General features: G+C 37.3%; 1 long non-coding RNA gene across 1 annotated transcript; it reads right to left on the bottom strand.

The window, feature by feature from the left end:
* Nucleotides 1-1,145: 1,145 nt before the first annotated feature.
* On the bottom strand, nucleotides 1,146-23,385 carry LOC125314743. The gene is made up of 3 exons (XR_007198175.1): nucleotides 23,184-23,385; nucleotides 5,995-6,002; nucleotides 1,146-1,156 (listed from the first exon to the last, which is right to left on the bottom strand). It is a non-coding gene; the product is annotated as an uncharacterized LOC125314743 (long non-coding RNA).
* Nucleotides 23,386-25,130: the final 1,745 nt, after the last annotated feature.

The following is a 25,130-nucleotide window of genomic DNA, read 5'->3' on the forward strand; positions in this document are numbered from 1 at the left end:
AAAAATGACTTTCTGGAAAATATTTTTCAGAAATACCTCATTTTTCACGAAACGAATGGAGCCCGAGGGTGTGCTTGTTTCAGGCTTCGTTTGTTTCACGAAAAATGAACGATTTAAAACACATTTCCCTAAAAATAATCGCTCGTATTGCTTACAAAAGCGAACGAACGAATTTTAATCGCTCATAAAAATGTTCAAACATAAATTGTCGTTGAGTACATTTGTTTCAAGGAAAATAGATGATTTGAAAAATATTATCCTGGAAATGGTCGCTTGTAAATAATTAATCAATGCCAAATGTCTTCATTCGCAATCGCAATTTAATTATGTCTAAATATTTTCGTGCACGATGAAAATATATTTTACTCATTCGTTTTCATAAGCCATACAATCGACTATTTTTGAAGAATTATTTTTCAAATTATTCATTTTTCACGAAGAAAACGGATCTAATGTAAGTAAGAATGTGATTGTGGAGTAGTGTGCGCCAGTTCAACACCAGAAGGACATGGGGGGTGGGGCTGAAGAAAACTAAGGTGGGCCATTTGAACCGACCATTTTTGGGAAGTTTCCCAAGTTCCAAAGTGTCAATCACTTATCCCTTTACCTAATTTGCTCACTGCCCAGTGAAAATTACCATAAGAGACATTCCCAGGAAAAAGGTTCCATTAAAAGGGCGATTTTCCCGGAGAAACGTTTGTTTTTCCATTCGACAGAAGAAGGAAACAGGCAAAATACCAACTCACGAGTTATCCACATTCCTAGTGAAAATCAATGTGTGTTAATGGTTAGGCTTTATAAATAAAGAAGTACTGCTCCATTTTTTCCTTCACAGAAGTTTTCTTTGGTCACTGTGGTAAGGCTGCCTTGCAACTTCCTGCATTGTTCATTTCGCGGTTTGTAAGTCGAGCAGAATATTTAGCAATTAGCAAGAGGTTACCATTGATCGATCCTCTTCACTTGCTTATAACTTGATAACCAGCTACGCGTTGATCATAGTTCTAGCCTCGCATGGAGTTTAAGCTCGAAAAAGCCAGTGCTAGTTAATCGTGTCATATCTTAGAAATATCAAATGTGGTACATAGCGGTAATGTCATAGCATATGAGGTGTCATAATGCCGGCTTAATGTTTACTCCCTAATTTGTGGATATCAAACTTGTTTACGTACTTAGAATGAAAGTCAGTGTACTTGTCTAATTGAACGGAAGCAATTTACTGTTAAGGATGGAGTAAAATACAACTATTTTATTGAACAAATCTAGCGCGAACACATTTAATTATAAGGTAGTAGCGATTGTTAGACTTTTACAAGTATCCCAAAAAATAAGTTTTTTAATACACTCAAGAGCAAAAGTGTATTTTGGTTGCTTGGTTAATGAACTTGCATGGGCTCCAGAGACCAAGTTTATTGTATGATTGAATTTGTAAGCTTGCCATACCTAAATTCATGATGTGTGCAAAATAATTTATCTGGTGGGCTAATACCACAAAAAATTCTAAAATGGTATATTTATAAAAAATTTATTTTAAACTAATATTTTGACCACAAAAAACCCAAATTGGTATGCTTCTCACAAATTTACCCCCACACTAATTTTTTGAACACGAAAAACCTCAAACCGGTAAACTTGTGACGAATTTACCCAAACTAATTTTTTAACCGCCTAAAATTATGAATAGGTACATTTGTGATATTTTTTTAACCACCAAAAACCCCATACGGTTGTAACAAATTTTTCTCTCCGTTAGTGTCCGTTAAATTGGATTAATACCAAGAATAACCTTAAACCGATATGCTTATGATAAACGGATGATAAAAATCCCATACTGGTTCACCTGTCAATTGTCATGTATCCTCCAACTTAGCAATCTGACGGATAGTAACTAGGGGTAAATTTGTCACGGGTGTACCGGTTTGGAATTTTTCATGTTAAAAAATAGTTTGTAGTAAATTTATCACGAGTGTATCAATTTGAGGTTTTTTGTAGTAAAAAAATTAGATTGAGGTAAATTTATCACAAGAACACCAAGTTAGGGTTTTTGTTGATTAAAAAATTAATTTGGGGTAAATTTATTATAGATATATAAATTTGAGATTTTTTGTGGTATTAACCATTCGTGGAACAATTGTTTTGATACCTCTCCTTTCTTGAATCTTCGTTTATTCTCTAAAACACTTATCGTGATTTGTTAATGATTAGTGAGGAGGTGAAAGGTTAGATGAATATGGTGCAGATTTTGGTTGCTAACTATCTTGACATCCCTTTTAAGCTTTGCACCACCAATTTGACAGTATCTTCATCTGGCGAGCAATTTACCGTAATTTGACAATTAAGCGAACAAGCAGAAGCTGGGATTGTTCAGAAACTTCTATGTATGCCATAACAACAAATTCTTGTTCGACTTTTCTTGTCAGAAGCAACTATAGTGCATGGACATTAATTTCTCATCCAAAGTTTCGAACCAATATTTTTCCTTTAAAGAATGTGATTTCTTATGTACATCTAGATACTTCATTCAAAGAATAACTTAGTTAGAGATTGAAGAATTACGGCTGTTAAACTTAGTTGCTCCACTTAAGTTACATCTTTGACATGGAACTACTGAAGCACGATTTTTGTTCGCATTATTAAGCCACTTAGAGATATGCCTGCCTTCATGATATGCTTGTTAATCACAAATTCATTATGGGATGATGAGAATGGGGTTCTCAGATCCCCTTTGTACATTGTGTTCAATCCTTAGACAGAATTTAAAATAAGAACAAGGACTTCTATCCTGCATTATTTCTTTTGTCTTATAGATAGTCCATGATTTGTTGAATGAACTGTTTTAGTTTCACTCTTTGATCCTCAATCTGTAAATGAACTCCATTTGCATGGGTTATACATCCGGTTGATATTTTCTGTGGACAGGACACTGTTAAAGTTGTTGAGAATCAAGTCCAAATTGCTGGGACCAGTGTTAAGAAGTTCTACTTAGAAATAGAGGTGTCAAATAGATGAGTTGGGTCGGGTCGGGTCGAATATGGTTTGATCCGTATTGACCTGTCTAACCCGTTTTGACTGATATTTGATGACCCATACCCGACCCGACCCGCAACTGACCCATACCCGACCCGACCCGACCCGACACGACCGGTTTTAACCCATATTAACAAAACACATTAATATTTTAGGAAAACCTAACCACTAATTTAACATATTTTAAGCTCTTAACATGTATATGTTACCTAGATAAAAACTTAACATCGGATTAAAAAAAAAAACAATAAAAAAATTAGTAAATAAAACAAAAAAATGATTTTACTAAAATACTTTGTTGCAATTAAAATCTAGTGAATTATTTTTTATATATTTTTTAATTTTTTTAAAAAATATTTTTTTATACACGGTCAATGGGCTCTTTTTTTTTTTTTTGGTCGGAAAAATGGCACAATCTGAAAGCACGGAATCCAACGATGGATTCCACGAGCCATGAACACGAAGATTACTCAGCTCCACTCAGTGAGAGTTGCTCTCTCACTTCTCTCCTGACTTTCCCTCCAAGCTCCAACTTTCTCGCGGGATTTTCCTTCGCAGACCTGGCCCAACCTTTTGATGGGTCCAAAATAGGTTCAAAATGAGCTTTACGTGGATTCTATGTGTAATCTACTTTTTATCCATCAGATTTACCTTCAATTTTTTGGATCTATTTTTACTAGGCCCTCTAAAAACTAACAAGTAACAACCCATATAAAACCCATTTATACAAAATATTGATAAAAAATGGGTCAAGGACTCATATTGACAGCTCTACTCAAAAGTTGTGGAAGATATGCTTCCTCCGTCGTGCGTTGACACCGACAAAGTGACAGCCCCTGAATTTTGTGTAGTAAAATGCGATGATGTCCAGGTATGCAAGGAGGCAAAAGTACGTCGGAAAAGAGAACCAGCAACGGCTATCCATCAACCGAGTGAGGATTAGAAATGATCAGAAAATACTTGGTGATGTGAAGAAAGATGTCCTACATGCACCGTTTTTTGGGGAACTTCTTGTGCAGATAATACTTGTCAAACAACATTTCAGGTTTCTGCGCTGCAAAAAGCTTCTCCCGACCTACGTTCGGGAAGTACTAATAAATTTGTGCTTGATACGGCTATCACCGTTATTAGATTAATTAAATATTAAATCACGCCATCATTCAATAGCTTAAACTTGTGAAACAATTGATCGAGATTTCACAAAATTTTACATGATATCAAAACAGGAAGTCCCGAGTTCAAATCTATCCAAGCCCCTATTTGTCTTCCCAATGTTATATTTCCACGCTTAATATAGGCAAAAAAAAAAAAAAAAACGAGACTAAGCATGAGGGAAAGTGTTAGAGTAATTAAATATTAAACCACGCCTTCATTCAATAGCTTAAGCTTTTAGAACAGTTGGTTGTAGTTTCACAAAATTTTACAACTCTCGATGAGAACTCGGGCATATATATTATGCCATCTGCTGAGACTTCAAAGGTTATTATTGCTCCAGCTGAGCCAGAGTTCATAGGTTTTTTGAGCGAAAATGATGAATCAACCCATCGTCAAACCACGATTGCAAGACCTGCTTCTGTTGAAATTACCAAGGGTGACACCATGGAAAAATCATATCAATGATATTGAAAGAAGAAATCGTGGTTTTAATGATTTACCTGCTCGAAAATAGGGCAGTCCTGACGATCATTTGCTGTGTGTGACTACTTTAATTGGTGCTTAACTTTGTTTTAAAGCATAAGAATTACAGCAACCACATATTGTAGGGTGTTCAAATGGCTCGAATATGAGCACAACCCAAGGCCGAGTTTGAAACTGAACAAGATGCCGCAACCTTCGATCGAATCGATGAGGCAAAACTTGAGGATATGAAATTCATATTGTTGCCCAGAGGGAAGGCAAACACCGATCTTATAAGGTATTCTCTCCCGTTGTAATCTCGTTCAAATTATTTCCAGTAGTGCTCGAATCTTCCTTAATGGACATTTCCGTCAGAAAAAATGTTCGAGGGGCCTTTTCTTACAAAAAAGAAGTCATCAAAGCTACTCGAGTACGAGCAACTTGCTATATGGCATGGAGGTGACGCAGAACCCATTAAAAGATTGCAGAAGAACTTCCAAGGCCAGATCTCAACTTATAGCTTGTGCAGCCTCCATTCTTGTTGAAGGCGATCTGAAAAATTTCTGATGTCTATATTGGCAGGCTAAATCTTTTCCTGCTACAAAATTCAAAGTTACTCTACGTGTTATCATAAGGAGGATAATCGACTTATTATTGCATAAATCTACCGGGTAAGGCTTTGACCTCTCTTCAGATTTGCTTCGTTCAATGGGTCAGATCGGGCCGTGTTTCAATGATACCCGACCCTAAATACTAAAGACATAATGCAAAGCTACCGGGTCGATGCGGGTCGTGTTTCATGTTTCTTTTTTAAATTTAAATTAGAAGGTCTCGTTTGTTTCCCGATATTTTTCTATTTTTAAATGATCACCCGTACTACTTAAAAAATGAATGAACGAAAAATATTTTCATTATCCACAAAAATGTGTAGACATAAATTGTCGGCAATATGAAAACATTTTCTATTAACTAATTATTTTAAGTGATGTAACCGATCAATTTTAGGAAAATGTTTTTTTAAATAAAATCATTTTTTCACCGAACAGATTGTGCCTAAAATATTCTTCTCTTTCTATATAAATTAGTATAAGTTTGATTCCGAATCGGATCCCCGATATCCCCGATTCTCTTCAGATTCGGATCCCCGATTCTCTTCAGATTCGGATCCTGGCCCCTTGGGCTTCCGCGATTCGTGCAGGGCAACGCCATCCTGGTCGTCGTGGTTCTCATCCCTCTGCTCCTGGTATCGAGCCGCGGGATGTCTCCGGAAGGAGGAGAGGATTCTGACGACGGGGAATAATTCTACGTACACTGCTCTATAGTGTGTTCTTATCTGTTTGATTTTAATTATACGTACTCTGCTCTATGGGGTGTTCTTATCCCACTCTCGATGACGTGTCCTTTATCGGTCCTTTTATATTTCATTTCGTCTCGTAATTCTCGGCAAAACATTAATCATTTGTGCCCGCTTTCTCATTTTTATTTTAGAAAAAATAATAAAGAAATTTTAAATTTTTTCAACAGTTTAAGGAATATCTTTTTTTTATTTAACAAAACTAGTAATGCCAAAGTTAGTGAAGAAAATTAATATAAGATATGATTAACTGTTAGTAAAAAATCAAATTTAGATAACTGAGGAACATTCACGTGACAAACACGAACTGAAACACGACCCGACTCAAAATCTTTATAATATCCAGAATTTAAATCATTACCGGACCCAGACAAGATCCAAAACACATATACTCGAAAACTCGGGTTGGTTCGTATTTCAGTTTGGGGTATATTATTTGGTTTGGACACTCCTAACTTATGTACGTTTTAGTTTCCTTTTGTCTCTGTTAGAATGGTAGCCGTGAGAATTTAAGTCGGAGGTGCTCCTCTTGCGGAATATGTTCTTGGTGGTGTAGCGTCTGAGCTGGGCATATGAAGATAGAATGGTCCATGGAGAAGGAAAAATCCACGTACTTCTGGTGGTGGGCAAACCGAGAGTTGTACCGTAAGTAATTCTCAAAAGGAGGAAAACTATTTGCTAGATGCTCACGGCGTATGCAGATCAACTTGACCTTTGCCCGAAAGACTTTGGCTGCCTTTGGTTTGACTTTTAATAAAAGCCTTTGGAGAAATGCAAAGTACTTTGGCGTGAAACCATTTCGAAGCTTTCAATCAAAAGCAAAAAACATGACTGCAATGATGGATCACATGAACGAATAACATCGTCTTTTCTGGCCAAACCAAGGGTTCGACTCTAATCAATTGTACAGCTGAAAGCAGATGGGTAATGTCTAGTCGGAATACAGTCATTCCCCAAGAAATGCAGCTCGAAACTTAATACAAACGAAAAAGATGCAAAAAACAAAAAAAAGATATTAACTCTTTTAAAACAGATGATTTGCTCCTATATGACAACAAAGTATCCCTTGCTAAGCTTAGGGTCTAGCTTCATAGACTACTTCCCCAGACTTCCATCTAGTCGGGCAGAGCTGGTTGGGGTAATCCTGCATGTACTGCAAGGCCCTGCAAAAACGAAAATTCACAATGGTGTAGCTGATATATTTTGATGCAATCATGTAAGAGTGCCCCTTGTTGCATATCATAATAAAGCTAAACTCAGCAGGGTGCAGAGGCACCATAAGATACAACAACAATCATTGAAACTTTGATGTGCAGTCGGTAGTTGACAAGCAATTGTGATATACAAAAGACAGCACCCGGTTTTACATAGCAGCCATGTATTACAAATGACCAGCAAAGAATATGCCACCACATCAGTTTTTGGTATATCCAAGGGAATGGTAAAAGAAGGCCATTTAAAGTCAGCATGAGAATTGAGTGGAAAGAAGTAAAATTTACACACATTCAAAGCTACAAAAACATTGATGGCGCCGGAGTTAATGGACTGATGCTAGTTTATTTATGAATCATTGTGGCAAGGAATGACATGGAACTGTCAGAGCTTGAAGATCTATGCGTAAATTGAAGAAAACCAGGAATTCCTTTACCTCAGTGGTGCTGTTCTAGTAGCAATAGCAATGATCTATCAGTCACTGCCACAGAACAGAAGCCCTCATTAACTACACAGAACCCTTATGATCTGTTGTTCCCTGCATTCCCAATATGCTCCATAAGTTACCAACAGAAGCAGTTTCATTGAGAACGTCGTCCGTCGCACAATCAAACATAGGAAACTTTGGAGTGACAACAGCATAGCACAGCACAGCAACCCGGCAAACCCAACTGCTTCCTAATATTAAACTAGAGTCGGTTCTTATTAGGTAGCTCCTGATAATTTTATTTACTTATATTTGCCCAGAAATTAAACAAGTAAAGACTCATCCCCTTCGCACATAACTTCGTACAATAGGCGCAAGCAAAATCAGCCGGAAATTCATTACTACTCGAGCAGTAATATCATCAATCAAGCACAGCATTGAAACAACCGTTCACGAAATCACCATGCGCTTAAGAATCGCAACTGGAAGAAACACAACGAGAAGGAATCGAAGCAAAAGAACCTGGATTCGGGGCGAGACGAGCAATTGGGTTATAAGCGGAGAGAGCGGGGAGCACGAGAGAGGCGAGCGACTGGGCTCTGAGCGATCTCTCTCTTCGAAGAATCGTTCGCGAACTGCTTGCTGTTCGTTTGGGAGAGAGGTGGATTTAGGGTTTCTAAGAAAAAGAGTTAAAAATTGGAACTTTAATAAATACTGGAGGGCAATAAAGGCAATTAAGAAAATTTCGCCGAGAAAGCTGAAAAGCCCACCTGCCCGCCTTGGGCTTTCAGTTTCCCAGAGGCCACATTTTGCATTTTACCTGAACACCTAAAAATTTCCCAAAAGGCTTTAAGCCCAAATCCCCAGACGGAGCCCTTGTTCGCCATTCCATACATTATCACTAATTCTTATCTTATTACAAGACATTTGATTTTGTAAGCTTAACTCTATTCTCTAAGAACTCGTGCTTGAGCAAGCGCATCACCAATTTGTTCTTTATTAACTCATGAACTTTGATAAATAACTTTTGACCAAAAAAATTTTTTTTTTTTTTTTGATAAATAACTGAGAATAATTAATTTAGTTATCGGACACTCATGTTCATACTTTAATAGATGGTCCGTTCCAACTTCCTAACTGAATCCGGGGCACGATAGAGACAACAAAATCCCCCATCATTTACTAAAAAGCATTGGTCAATTATCTTTCTCATCCGTCGTCACCACACCCTTTCCGAGCCTCCAAGGGCCAAGGCCATGAACCTCTGACTTGAGAAGAAAAAAGAAAGAGCTTAAAGCACCCCACTCAATCAGCAAGTTCACCGAATTGTCCGCCTGAAGTTTTGTCCGCGGAGCCCTTTATTCCAGAAATGCAAGTCTTTTTTGCACGAAGTAGGTGGGATCTTTACATTAAATTATTTACAGGAATTCCTGTCTTTAACGAAAACATCTATGAGAAATCAACTTCCATTTATTTAGGCTAACGTGTAGCAAATAACAAGGCTGATAGAAGGCAGACATTCAATAAGTGCTTTCACAAGAAAATGAAGATGAGGAGCTCCTGAAGTCATACATGAAGCTAAGGTTCCTAATGTTCCTTTTGAAACTTTGTGGGCTTCGGGCTTAGTGCTTGCGTATCAGAACTTGAAGGTGAATTCCTCCTGCTCGACCTTAAGCCCAGCCGTTTCCAACAGTTGCCATATTTTTCTTTTGGTGTCACCTCCCACATTTCCTATCGCCACTTGCTTCAGTCGCTCGCGGTCTTGAAATCTGGTGGGCACGAGCTTGGCAAACGTCTTTGCTTCCTCCACCGTGTGGAGTGTTAAGAGAGGTTGCGCCTTGATCACTTTTATAACGTCATTAACAGCTTCTCGAGCTGCCTCTTTTGCAGCCAACGCATAATCGCGTTCGTCTTGGCTGTGGAAAATAAAACAAACAATTAAACAAAATGAGTGATATGATGGAGACTTAAAATTTGAGCAAAAAAAAAGATAAATTTAGAAATATTATTTATCACCTTGCCGTTGCCTTTTTCTCGATGCGAAGATGCTCCTTTTCGGCTTTTGCAAACGTATCCCAACTTCTTTGGAGGATGGTACTTGGAGAATAGGTGGAAACCGTGGAATGGAGGGGAGAAGAGGCGGAATCGGTACTACTGCTTGCCATTGGAGAAAAGCTGGAATGATGGAGGAGGAGAAGGGTGTGCGAAGTGGATAAGGAGCAGACATGGTGGCTATATTATTGACTCTGCTCACGCAAGAGAAGCTTCACCATGTTTTTACCATGGCTTACCGGAGTGCATACCGTCACGGTAAAGGGGAGGGAGGAGAGAGAGAGAGAGGAGGGGTTGTCGTTTTCCAACGGCACGGAAGGATCCAGCCACGGGCGCCTCCTCGGAGAACATAAAAGAAGGATACAAACTATAGCTATAGATGATGTAAGCTTGTTTGTTTAAAATAATCCTATGAATGCTCCAGCGAAAACGAATGCTCCAGCTACGTCTTCAGACACTCAAGTCCCTAGGGTGCTGACATGCGGAGACCGATGGCATTTTACGCTTTTAGCCTTCAAGACATGCATAACCCCACGGCGTAAAGGGACCGCGGGGTCATCATGCCAGCTCAATATGTGAATTTTCGACGTTGGACTATGTGATATCATTTTCTTTTTATATATATTTTTGGACCAATATCCGGCATCTAAATTTGGAAGTCAATTCCTCGTGAATTTCTATTTTTTTGACTATCATTAGAATTTCTTTTTAAATCAAAATAGATGGTTTTTCACAACAAGTTTATATACTTGCCCGTTGAACAGGAACGAAATGAATGGCCTAACTAAACTGCACACCATTACTCGTGCGAAGTAGCCGCGGGGTCATGCTACTAGAAATTTGCACAGAACCGGATGACACACTCATCGGGTTTCGGAAAATGAAATCTAGAAATCAATTATAAATTTGGTGGCTGACACGTGACGGTCATTTTAGAACACAACACCGTTTGACCACCCCCCCCAAAAAAAAAAAAGGTCGGACCAAAGAAAAAAAAAATCTTGATTGATCGCACTAATTTCGTTACTTTAACGATCTAAGAAAATATTGAGTTGAACATGTTGTATCACATAAACATCCTTTTGTCTTTCGACTTTGTTTTTTTTTTTTTTTCCACTTGGGCCTACGAGTCTACGACTACTCTTTTTTTTTTTCATCTGACATTTCTTGCGCTGGTTTTTTGTTCTTTGTTTTTTTGCATGAAAAGGGTGCAAGGAGAGCTATAACGTAGGCAATGATAACGCAGGGGTGGGATGATTTCTTGGCAATCCAGCTACTTCCTCGGAAAAAAATATTTCACAGCTTTTCGGACAAGATCGACTTTGACTTTACGTGCACCGTAAGAGATCTTCCTTCGAAATTGAACAAGAAAGCTTTACCAACTTTTCACCCATGACAAGCTCTCTCTTTGGTCACTGCTTCCACACGCAACACAGAGAGTGATGGGACTTGTGGTTTGCGTTGGTTAGCCAGCTCTTGCTTTATCGAAGCAAAGAGGGGTTCCCCATCCATTTCATAGAGGGAGAAGAACAAACGACAGTCGAGAGTAAAACAAGTCATTAAGGGTGCTCATGATAATATTTTGGGGAGGAGATTTCTGTTCTAAAAATACTTTTGAAGTAGAAATCTGTTTCGTAATATAATTTTTGAAGTAAAAATTCGTTTGATAAAAATTTTCACCTCTGAAGTTATTTTTCTCCCAATTTGAAAAGTTAAAAAAAATAACTTCTCCAACTCAAGAAGTACTTCTTACCTCACCCTCTTTTTATTACGCTCTTACCCTTTTTTCGATCATACCCACACCCACCACCCTCCTCCGCCGTGAACTATCGCCGACCTCCACCGGCCGCCGCCCACGATCACCGACTGCTGCCGACCACCGCCGGCCTCCGCCAATCGCCGATCGCTATCGCCGCCAACCGTCAACCTTTGCTGGCCGCGACCACGCCTAATCGCCGCCCCTTGCCCCCAACCATCGACCATAATGCCGGCCGCCACCACCGCCGAGTCACCGTAATAAATAATAAAATTTTATTTTTAAAAATTAAATAATATTTTACTAATAAAAAACATTTTTAAAGAAATTTTAAAAAGTTCAAAAATGAAGTAGAAATTTTTTGGCCGCCGATAATAATTTTTCATAGAATATTTTGTATTAATAATGTTTCAGAAGTAGAAATTTTCAACTGCTACCAAACGAATTTCTTTGATTAGAAATAACTTCCGGAGTAGAAGTAGAAAAATCAACCTTCGCTTCTGAGGAGAAGCAGAGAAATCACCTTCTTTACCATGTGCGCCGTTAGCTGATAAAGTCAAATAACAACTGTGACTAGAAGAATTATGCGAGCTAAAAGAAATTGGAGAAAAAAGCAAAATTCAAAGAGACGATGAACAAGAGCGATTTGCATGTATGTAATTGAATTTGAAAATTCGATGATGGACATCAGCAATATTTTTGCGTTGATAATCCTTATGATTCAAGGATGTAGCTTGCTTGTTGTTTGATTGCAAGTTTTGTACAATCATAGTGTATATGTATGCACAAATTTTGATAGAATTAATAAGGTCCGATGATTAATCATGACGTACGCCGCCAGTTTTTTTTTTTTTTTAAATTGTTAGGGTACATGAGTTCTTACGGTGGTCCGCCCATGCGGGCAACCAAACCCTACGCAATTTTGATACGCGAAGAAATCACATCTTTTAAAAGATAGACGTAAGTGCCCCTTCTTCCTATAGAACGCAGAACACGTAAAACCAGAGAAAGAAATATCGTCATTTTGCTCTCACTTTTCAACGCTTAGTCTGCAAGAAATATATAATCTATGTAATATACGGTATGTCCCTCGAGTAACATATCGTTAACGATTGGCAATACAAGTAGATTTGAGCATGTGTTTTCCGCACGTTACTTTGTTAGAACAAAGGATTTAGTATCCTACAAAAATATTTCCTCAGTTGATTCTATCCATCGTTAATTTGGGATTACAACTTTTCATTGTCTCACTAACCCTCTTCCTAGTTGGATAAAACCGCTTATGAAAAAAATTTTACAGCGACGATATTTGTATTAAATTTCCCGTTACTTATTCAACTTGGTAAATATGATTTCTCTATATGATGCTTTTCCATTTTCTTTACTTACACGATTTATCTAGGATTTATCATTCGCGTAAAAGCAAGCAGAAATTTGCGGAGAATAGTTGGGGAAGATGAGATTTGAGATGTCACCTGGGTGCAGCACAATGCAAAAACAGGGAAAGAAAAAGGGAAAGGAAAGGGGGAAAAACGGGCCGTTCATCTTGAAATTTTTACACGACATTCACGAAAACGGATGCTTTTATCCATCACGATAAGATCATGCTGCTCTAAGCAAAGTTCCTTTGGGATAAAAAAAAATTTAACTATATTATATACACTTCTTAAGTAATAGTTTTATACTAAAGTTCTCTGCTATTCTATTACAAAATATGGCGAGTAATATACACGGGAGGTTCAGCACCATTACCTTTCAAAACCCTTAAATTGGAACATATGACAACAATCATGCGTAACTAGCTATGAACTTGGTTTAGGAAGGTCTCTGTAACACCGTGACATGTGAAGACTCTTTGGTCGGCCTGACCTGAATTTCTTCGAGGGTTTCTTTATTGGTGAAACTAGCGTTGTCAAGAACATGTACGTGACTTCATCATCGTTTCATGGGAGTTTCTTTAAAGCAAAGATACAGTGTTAACGTGACATCAATGTTCCAATCAGGAAGACTATCCAAAACATTCTAAACATATTATATGGCGATCAATTCAGTCCTAAACCTTTCAATCATGTCGATTTTTTGGATAAGGTTTTTTTTTTTTTTTTTTGTGGGTAAGGATCAATCATGTCGATTTCGTCCTTAATATTTTGATGATTTGCCGATTTAGTCCTAAATCTTTTCACAACTTGCCAATGTAATAATAAATTAGCACAATTAAAAGATTTAGCAGTGAATTGACAAATCGTCAAAATGTTTAGGACTAAATTGACACAATTAAAAGGTTTAGAAGTGAATTAACTGCTCACATATGTTAAGTAGCTCTAACTTGCTTCGTAGGCTAAGATTTTGATGAGGAATCAGCCGAGATAGCTTGGGCCCCCTTGGGAAAGAAGATCAGAAAGATGAAAACGGTTTGAGTCCCTTTTTCCCTTTTCCCGCTTATCCGAAAAGCGAGCGTATTGATATCGGACTTCAAGAGATGAACCTGACGTAAACTCCTTACGAAGCATATGTAGAAACAGGTCATGTGGTGCATAGTATTTGTAAAAAGTTCGCACAGTCGGTTACTAACTCCTAGCTAAATAATTCACGTAGCGATATATACTGACTCCTCCATTATTTGAAATGATAGTTTTGCCTCCTTAACCACGTGAATAAATTCCTCGGGGACATCTTATTTTTGTTTGTTTACTTAGGTGGTTTTTTGCTTTTGTTGTTTTTCATCCGATAATGTTTCGTACGTAGGTTAAAACAACTGCCATGAAGTTTCGAAGCAGTGTTTTCAGTCGGAAAAAGAGAACATGAACGAAGGAGGGAAGAAAGTGATGGAATTTCAATGATGGAAAAGGAGTAATTATAACGATTTCGCATCATTTGCGACCTAAAAGTCGAGAGTGGCGAACCCGTCACCGCATTCTTACCAAATTTTTAGCAGTCAGGAAGTCTCCTCATGAGAGGCATGTCCCAATTAGGCAATGCAACGTAAGTTGTTCATAAATTCACTCACGAGCGAATCAAACTCATAATTTCTTAGAAAATATGTGACGCGTCTAGCACTAGGCTAACGACTTGAGAGGCCCTTCATTTCTAGGTCCAATTGTGAAAACCAAGTCATTGTAGGCGTTCGTCGAGTAAAATACCCATGGATTCGTAATTTGCATTAATTGAATGAAAATCATTCATTAGCTAAACTGATAATTAAAATCTGCTCATGTGTCGGTGTATTAGGATTGTTCGTGTATTTCATTCTTAATATAGTTGGCGTTCGAAAAAAAATCCACTTCATCACAGTTGCAGTCAATTTCTACGAAGCTCAGATTTTGATGCCAAGCGCTCCATTTAATCCAATGCTATATTTTAGATGGAAGTAACCACGACCATGTTCTAAAAATTTTGCCCATGCATGGCTAGAAGTCTAGAACGACACATTCTCGGTTCCCCTATCGTCCAAAATCTTCAAAACAAATTGTTGCCATCACATTTGCGGAACCTCTAACTAGGCGTTGCATGGTAGCTATCTACGAATAATAGCAACGTTAGTGTATGTACATATAATAAGAAAACATTGGGCATTTAACGGGGATTTGGGAGCATTTAGCAGAACGAGCCATTAAATGTGACGAAAGGGAAACAGATAAAGGGAGAGAAAGCTAGGGGATACCCAAATGCCTCTACAAGACCTTAGCCCAAAGTAGGTCTAGAGATATTTTGGAATGCTGCATTTCCGAAATGCAAATAGACTTTTTTTGTCTATCAATTTTACCATCGCTATACTTTCATAGTTATGGAAATCTCATTGGAAACCTAATTCTAAGGCCTCAGCCAACCTGTGGCTATCGGCAAACTACCGGCGAGCCGCCACCAGCCTAACTTGAGGTTGCCCGACCTCGGGCGAAGCGTGGTCGTGTGGGTCGCTTGAACCCAAGTGACGGCTGGCCTGGGTCGCGTGACCTCATGCGGGCATCACCCAAGCAATGATCGACGGTAGCCTTGCCTAAGGCGACCTCAGATGGCCCGAGGCCGGCGCCAACTTGCCGGCCAATCCTCGATGGTTCATCGGTCACAAGTACATGTAAGATCAATTCATGGGTTTTATGTGTGAAGGAGAGTTTTATTGATTCTAAATTGGGATAGTATGTGAATTTCGGTGTTGCTTGCTGAAAATCTTAGAGGGAAAATCAATGATACCATGGTTTGATTGATTGATTATGTCATCCGAATGTTGTTTTTTTATTTGTCCGTTGCTAGTCATTGAAAAGGGCATGAGGATACCTCAAATGCTAATATTTGTGTACAGCGCTCACTTTGGTGCCAATATTCTTTTTGGGATCATTTAAGTGCCAAATCGGAGAAAAAACAATCAATTTAATGCTAACGACGAGAAATTTCGGCGATCTCACCGGAGTTGGTACTTAAATAAACTTTTTTAAAAAAATCTAACACTTAGGCAATTCAAAAAATTATCACTTTATTCAATTTGGTCCTTTAATTTTCCAATATCAAGTTCAAACTAATCCTTCCATACTATTAAAATTATTTTCATAATTACACTGTACCCAACTTTTAGAATATTCTTTCATTTCAATCCATTTCCTAAATAACAAAAAAAAATGCTATCTTTTTATTACCTTTTTGGTCTTTTTAAGTATTCTTTATGGTTCCATTTCCATAATAGAAAAAGTAGAACAACATTTACAATTGTATCCGTCAATGCACTGCAATTTCTTCTAGAGCAACGGAGTGACTGAAAAAGAAAAAACAAAAAACACAGGCTAATGAGAAGAATGGCTTTCTTTCTATTGGGTCTTGCATTGAAAATAATATTGGAACAAAGATGAAACTGTAAATACTGCATTAAAGTATATTATTTACAAGACAGATTTTTAGAAATAGTACAGCAATTTCTTCTAAAGCAATAAAGTGACCCAAAAACAGAAGAGGAAAAAAAAATATAAGAACTTTAAGAATGCAGAAATTATCAATGTCGTTGTCCATTGTCCCGTATAGAACGACCGGCGTTCATGTCGGGGATTTCTAGCCAATATTAGTTGGAAGGGTTATCTTGAAGAGCAATTAAAATTTTTAAAATCAAATTGACCAAATTGAAAAGTTTAGGACTTAATTGACCGCTGTACAATATGTATATGACTTTTGGACAATTTTTCCTCCTATTAATTAGGGGGATTTTGAAATTTGGGGGCTTTAAATTTAAATTTGCTAATTTAGGAGCATCTCTCACGGGAAGTTGGTTCGTCTTGTACCATAGCTTTTTACGAATTTGCATCAGCTAGTTGCATGCGAAGAGCATCAGGTCGTGCCCTTTCTTTTAATTCATGATTTTCGACCCGAACACCACATCTAAAGTTCATGACTGTTTTTTTTTCTATCTCTTATTATTCTTTTTTCCTAGACAGTCCGTTTAATGATACATTGGTTATACGTACTGTATAAAAAACGTTTTGGTTTTCGATAAACTAATATGCACTTCATCAATACAGCTAATGTAATGGAATCTGTAGTATTTCCCAATTTAGTCACTTAACAAGTTCCTTCAGAGCAGTCGTTAACATGCTCCTTAGAAAAATACTTGGTATTCTGATTTTTTTAAGCAAAAATCATTTGACTCGTGATCCCTTTAGAATTATCATTAATAATTAGTAATCAATCTTTTCTTTTATGATATAATGAAGTGTTATGAACAATGGTCATTAGGACCTCTCGTTCGTGTATGATATTTCAGTGGTATTTTGAACCAAGCAATACTAGACATAGGACAATCGAATTAAAGGGCAAAAAGACATCAGAAATGCCAAAATTTGTATACGACGCTCACTTTAGGGTGCGCATAGCAACACTTCTGCTCTAGAAATCAATTTTTGCTAGAAGTTGATATTTCTACTTCCGGATAAAAGCAAATATTTGTTTACTTATTCAAGTGGCTCCAAAACTACTTCCAGTGAAAAAAAAAATACAAAAGTAGAAAAATGAAGTTGCACAACCAATCGAATTTCTGTTTCAGAAGTTACGTTACTAATTGGATTTCTGCTCTAAGGGCTTGCATGGTAACCATTCTCATTCTCTGATTCTCATTCTGATTCAAAAAAACTGATTCTGGTTCAAATGAATTTTTTGATTTTGTTACTGAATGAGTTTTAGAGAATCAGAACGTATTTGATAAGCGCACAAAATTTATGTTTCAAAAAAATGATTATTTCCCTATTTTTTTCATTTAAGTCAAATAACTATGCAGTTAATTTATAAAATTTCATCCTAAATTAAAGACTAATTTTCAATGCACACTCAAATAATTTAAAATACATTATTTTCTAGCATGTCATGAATGAAATACAAATTTTAATACATGATGTTTAAAGTTCTTTAAATGTTACGTTTTCTAAATACATAGAAACATCTTGTGACGCACGGCTACTAGTATGCATGTTGGATGCCCTCATCTTCTGCAATATTCTTGTAGGAGAGTGAAATCTATGAAATTTATGAAATTTATGCCCAACTTTATGAAAATAAGGTCAAACTAGCATAATCTAAGCTTTTTCTATTTTTTAGGATTTTCTAAAATTTTTGTTATTTTTTTAAAAAATTATTTATTTTATTTTTTTTTATTAGGTAGAGGGGAAAAAACGACGAGAAAATTATAAGGAAAAAGTGAGAGATGTGAGACTTCATTCTGTTTGCTATTTTCAAAAGTCATTCTTTTTCCCGAAACAACTTTTTTTTGCTTCTGGATTTTACTCTAAAACCGATTCTAATTCTCCAAAACCGATTCTGGGAACATAATCAGAATTATTTACGCTACCAAACAGCATTCTCATTTTTTACTGTTTTGGGATGAGAATCAGAGAATGAAAATGGTTACCATGCATACCCTAAAAACACTTCTGGAGTATAAATCCTACTCAAGGATTGTTGTTATTAGGGGTGATCGATTCTAGGATGGGTGGTTCCCACCTTAGAATCAAAAACCGCCCATTAGGGACAGATTTCGCAAAATGGGACCAGTGAATCACCCGCTCATTGCATGGACCCACCTGAGAACCGAACCACCGGTCCGATTCGATTCCCGAGTGGATCCATGGAACCAGTCTTATCGAGCACCAACATCAATTAAAAATGATTGTACGCAAGTGAACAAATGAAGCCATTCTCAATTTTCCGTGGGATAAAGAAATAAACACGAGCGTTGGTAGTGGACTTGATGATTTATTTGACAAATTCATAGAAAAAATTAGCAAGTGCACCATCAATGAAGATCACAAAAAATCCTTTAACGATTTTTTTTTTTTTTGGGTTTTTTGGCTTAACCTTGCGGGTGTTGTTTTGTCATAGATGATGTGTCTATCTTGGATTGTGTCTTTCTTCTCTCTATTTCATTAGTCCCCGCATTCTTCTTAGGTTTAGTCTAACGATGGGATGGTCTATGGACCACTACCTTCAAGCCGAGGGTAATTACTTAAATCGTTGTCTTGTTATAGGTTACTCAAATGAGGAGCGGAAGTTCAATAAAGACATTATTCTGGGACTGATCCACAGTGAATTGCTAAACCTCGCTGAGTTCAATGTTCACGTGGCAGAGCTGATAGATGGGGGCAGGAATACTACGTAGTACAGAGATTCATTTTATTTTGAGATAGCTTGAATTAAAAAGTACATATCTATATTATATAAATAGGTTTGGGGGTGGGTGATTCCCACCTGAAATCGGGAAACAGACAGGCTTGAATTAAAAAGTACATATCTATATTATATAAATAGGTTTGGGGGTGGGTGATTCCCACCTGAAATCGGGAAACAGACAGGTACCCACCGGTTTCAACAAATTGAAATCGCGAACCGAACTAGTACTTGGTGGAAACCACCCAAAAATAGCCGGTCGGATGGATCCCTATTTTTTTGCTCACCCCAAGTTGTCTTGTGCGCCCTTTAGCTCCATGATCTTTTTTTTTTGGATCACTGAACGCGCATGGCAACATTTCTATTCTAGCAATCAACTTCTTGTCATAAGTTGACTTATCAGACTTTTTTATGGAAAGTTGGGTGACTAAATTGAAAGTTTATAGACTAGATTAAATATTAGAGAATGTTTCATGAGCCACATTAAACAAATTAAAAGTTTAAGGATGACGTTGCACATGAGGCCAAAGTTTAGAATTTGTCACGACCTAAAATTTAGGCTAACGGATTATTATGTCAATTGAATCAACTAACTTAATTCGGATCCTCCCAAGTCCTACGGAATCGCAACTTAGGTTTATTCATGAAAAAATATTCAATTGGAGCCGCCACTAATCATTTACGGAAGGTTAATTAGAAATCTTAATAAAATAGAGGGAGAACTATTTTATTTCTGTGCACCAAAGAAAAATGGGTTCGGGGACTTGGTTACATTAATTGGAAAAATTAATGCCCTTTCGGTATCAATTTCATGAAAAATTCCTTTTTGATTGACCGATGTGATTTGAATAATTTTGATTTTTTTGAAAAAATGTAATATGAGACCATATATTATGCGCCCAGAGGATGATTTTTTTTTTTGGTATTTTCGCTAATAAAAGAAAACATTCAAAAGTAATAAAAAATCTGAACAAAATTAAACAAAAATGCCCATAATATACCTTTAATTTTTGATTTTTTTCGAAAATCCTCTCATTCTCAAAGATCTAGGCTAGAGCGAGATTTTATTCGCTACATCCTCGAGGATTCGAACCAGTATGCGGATATATGTATAGAAAAACAACATCCTTTTTGCCAAATGACAGAATACGAATTTCTATACTAAATCACCATTCCATTCCACGAGATCGTGGCTAAGGCGTGCGATTTATTTTTCCGACGGGTCTAGGCACAAATGGAAGCATATATTATGGGCATGTTTGTTTAAAATTGTGCAAATTTTATAACAAATCAAAACAAACAAGCACGACAAAAATAAAATAAAATAAAATGAATCAATTTATTTTGGATATTTTGAAAATATGAGAGGGGTGGCCAAAAATATGACATTGGGGTCCACATTCCCTCATCTAAAAAAATTGATCCATTTTTAACTTGAGAAATTATCTTTGGGATTTGAAAATTTAATTACAGATAATTCTCAAAAAATGGGATAATTATCCAGTTGAACGCAAATATTATCTTTAATCAAATGCTTTCAGAAAATTTACCAGAGATAAGATCAAATAATATCCCAACCAATTCGCATGTTAAAGATAATCATTTGAATCAAAAGTCTATTCACAACGACCAAACATTATCCAATTAAGCACCGATCCTTATCTACAATACAAGATAGCATCAAATAACACCGAGATAATGCAAGGATTAGATAAATCAACCAATCATGGATCATAATTCAAAGCAAGGATTATCCACAAGTTAAATACTATTCGAGTAAAAAATTCCTAGAGATTAGATAGAACCCGATTCGCATGATCATTATCTGATTTACATGAGATAAGATTGAACAACCAATGGATAACATCAAATCAACCAATTGGAATAGAAATCAAAACAATGCTCATCCATCTATATGCAATTCGGCCAAGAGAGTGAGTATGCCGAAAATTCAATTCTTAATTTGATAAAATCCTCAAATTTTGACCTAGTTAAATTTGATCTTGAAAGTGCTTGATTTGCTTTGAGAAAGGATAAATTTCCCTTTAAACTTAATCAATTCCCAAGAGTGTCACAATTCAACCAAATTAATGAATGAGCCTAAAAAAAAATCACTTCCCCAAAGTTTTATTTTCAGTTCTCGATGCGCGAAGATCATTCTGACTTTTCTTGAATAAAAAAAACGTTTTTCTATGTTTACTCAATAAACAACCTTCAATCCACGCAAAACAGCATAAAAGAACACAAAATACTCACCTTTGCGCTCCCATTCAGATTTGCATGATTAAAAGTCATGAAACGTGCAAAGATGACTTGAATTGGATAGAAAAATCGTGCGAACAATGTATAATAGCATAAAAATAGCATCGAATGCATGCAGATCAGTAACTAAGAAGACAAAAAAAAACACCTTTTAGCTTCCGCAAAGATCTTGACAAGTTGATGATTATACAGTAAGCAAAAAACGAGTATTTTCAGACCAAACAACATGTATATAATGTAAAAACAGTATTGAAACAACAATCAAATTACACAGAAAACATGCTTGAAGCACTCATCAATTGTGCTCGAAGTTACCTTGATTCGTAGCGCAAAACGTGAGCCGATTCGTGACGAGAAGCAAGCTGGGCAGCACCTCTATAATGGACTGGAATACGGGCGGCGCGTTGGCAATTTACGGGACTTAGATGGATGACTTCAGTGGATCTCTCTAGCTCTCTATTCCCTAAAAAATTCTGCATCTTTTTTTATGTGAGCCAAGGTCTCGTATATATAGAGCTTCAATTCAGCAATCCTAGTTGGAGTACAATTAATCTTGAACCGACAGATTATCAACCCTAGCTAGAGCAGGATTTATTATGAACCGTTAGATTTAGGTTTCTGAATCCGATAAAACTCTAGCTAGATAGGATCCCCAAATTATTAGAACTCTTGAATTATATGAACTTTGACGAGTCCTAATCCACTAGAACTCTATGAATCTCGGCCAAAGGGGGTAATGATGAAAGAAATGGCTGAAAATGGCTTCTTTTGTGGGTTTAGAATGCAATTTTGGGCCTAATTGGATTCCAGTTAATTAAATGGATAATTAACTAGAGGCTTCACTCAATTAAATGTTCTGAATGGGCCAATTTGAAGTTAAAACTAGGTCCACATTATCGTAGGAATTCGGCACACCCATGAGCTAGCCTTGACCGAAATTTTCAAGCACTTATGGGCTCACCTCAAATTTTTGGGCTCCAATTAAGGTTTCTCTGAATAATGAACATTTAACTGAAAACCTTAATTATCAAATTCAGCCCGAATAGATAGAATTGAGCTCAAAAGTAAGTCCCATTGGCTCAATAAAATTCAGCACCTCCTCTTGCGATAATCGAGATTCTCAAGCTGAGTCCGGTCTAGTCGCCGTCAAATTAAGCTTAATTGGCTCATCCTAAATGCAAGTGACATGTATAAAATAAATATGCAGTGCATGAAAAGTTATTTTTTCTAGAATTATGACTAATTCTCATTTTATGCTTAAATAAATGATTTTCTAAAAATCAAAATTTAGGTGTCAACATGCTCGTGTCGTTTTTTTTTTTCAAAATAGAAAAAGAAACAATTATTCTAAACTTGCCAAAACTCAATTTTAGATGGGGCCCAGAAACTCTCCTTGACTGGCATATCGAGTTCAGATGGGATTCCTGCAGTCAAATAGCTTTGATGATTGTGAGGATTGTCCTGCGATGGTTGGCGAGTAAACTGGATCCCTCCTCCGCCAACAGTGTCCTTAGAGGCCTCTCCAATTGCAATATAAACAAAGGTAGCCTGTATCAGAAAACGTAGGTACACATGCATGCAAATGTGCACGGTTGACCATTTTTTTGGAATCACATTCTGTTTGGTACTGCTTGTCATCGAGAGCTTTCCGGAAATTCCTTGAACTATCTTAATCCCTATTTCTGATATTCTTGTATGTACTTTATCTGATACAGGTTGTCCACAGAAATTCAAAAACATAACGACAGGTTCAAAAGAATGTGAGGGACTGATAAATGACCAATCTGATTGCTGTGAAGCAACGGAGAGCTATATTTTTCCCACTTACAGGAGCAAAGCTTCCTAACCAACTTGCGAGCATTAAATTGTGCTACGTATCTTGGACTGAAACTGCAGCTAGCCAATGTATAAAAAAATCTCTATAATCTTTGTCATATAAACCTCAAGTATTTCTCTCTTCAAGGTCAGCAAATCCTTTTTCTCTCCCTTTTCTTCCCTTCTGGCTCAGCAAGCAATTTACTGTCTGGTTCAGTCTTGTAGAGAATTGTTACTAACCAAGGACTTTCTTGTGCTGCATCCTCTATGATGGGGGTTTCTGAACGGGATGCTTCAGCTTTATGGCAAGATAACATCCTAATCTTATGATTGCCTTCTATCCTAAATTCTAAGATTATGCGGTGGCTTTTTTGTTGGTCTTTTATGCGACAAATTTCAATCTCAAGTGTAATGTCTGGTTCCTGCTTGGTTCTTTGGTGAAGCATCACTGGATAGAAAGGGTTGCGAGGTTTCTGATTTTACAATAAAATCTCTTTTTCGAAGCACGAAGTAAAAAGGTTGAGCTTGTATTTCTTCTGAAAATCATAATGATTTTTGGGCACATATTTACTCGTCTATTACCATGCATAACATGGCATTCGAGAATAAAACAATGCGAATGGGTGCAATTTGTGCTATCTCTGATTTCATGTAAGATCTTGATTCAAGATGTTAGGTGCTAAACAACCTCAACAGCAACCTTGGCTTGGTGGGCTAAATTCACAAGTTTCAAAGCATTCACACAACTACCATATGAAGTTATTGGACTCCAATGTTGCGGTATAATTCTTCCTGAGTAATTGAAAGCTCCATTGATTTTTCCAGAATCTGGCTGTCTTCCACCAAGCTTACCTTCAGATGGGACATTTGACCAAATGTCAGGAGTAAGCTTCACATGTGATCTCAACGATAACATTGCGGCTCCGTGGCCGTCCTCCACTTCTCTCGTTCCTTTGCCTTCTAGCAACAAAAGTACATCTCAACTATCTGTCTTTCTCTCGTATGACGGTATTTCGCCATTGCTACTTTGGTTTCGGAATTTCTGTTCCCGACACGTTTGCTCATTCTCGGCATTGCAGCTAGCAAAATTCCAGCTCTTTCCAAAGCGTCGTCTGCGCACTGCGGTAAGGAAATTTTGAGGTCAGAATATTGCACTGTCATTACTGTTTTATCATGTCTCCTTGAACGATAACTGCCCATTTTCCCTAGTTCAACACATATTAAAGTCTCTTTGCGTGCATGTAATAGCTTGCCGGCGGATTTTGAGATTCAAATTCTTTTTTCTTTAATTGGCATCTCAACGGGCGTGAGTACCTGAATGGTCCGAATGCACTATACATTTGAGAAGGCCCTTTTCTTATTCTCGTTTAAATTAAATAAAGAAATGCAATTTAGTTTTCCTACGGGGAGCAGAACATCATTTTGACTGCTGAAGACCTCGCGGACATTCTTGAGACTAAGTTGTTTAACTTTACCAAAATCCCTGTCTCGGATGAAGATGTCTACAAGGAGCTGTCTGGCAACCTTGATCTTTCAAGAGCCAACAAGCCACACGTTGAGCATCACTACTTCCCTCCGAAGATCATTATACTGTATAAAGTAGTTATCAACTGCCTAAGACCAAAGGGTTCCTCAAAAACAGATGTCTCAAGGTATGAAGCAAAGCTTATCCGGGCCATTCTAAATGGAAAACCCTTCTCTCTACCTCACCTAATTTTTCTGCACATGAGGAGAGCAGTGAAGAAGAATAAGGGTCAGCTGCCCTATGGATCTCCGATAAGCAGAATTTTTGAGTACCTGCGGATAGTGGTACCTCTGGAACTCGGATCCATAGAGCTTCATCAGGGAAGTGTGGGCAAGACAATACTCATAAAGATGGGTCGCAGATTTGAAAATGGAAGCTGGAGGGATAGAAAGAAGAAGGTCATCCTCATAGATCTTCCTCAAAAGGAGACTATTGTTGAAACTCCACAAAATAA

This window comes from Rhodamnia argentea, chromosome 4, assembly GCF_020921035.1.
Source record: "Rhodamnia argentea isolate NSW1041297 chromosome 4, ASM2092103v1, whole genome shotgun sequence".
NCBI classification, from domain to species: Eukaryota; Viridiplantae; Streptophyta; class Magnoliopsida; order Myrtales; family Myrtaceae; genus Rhodamnia; species Rhodamnia argentea.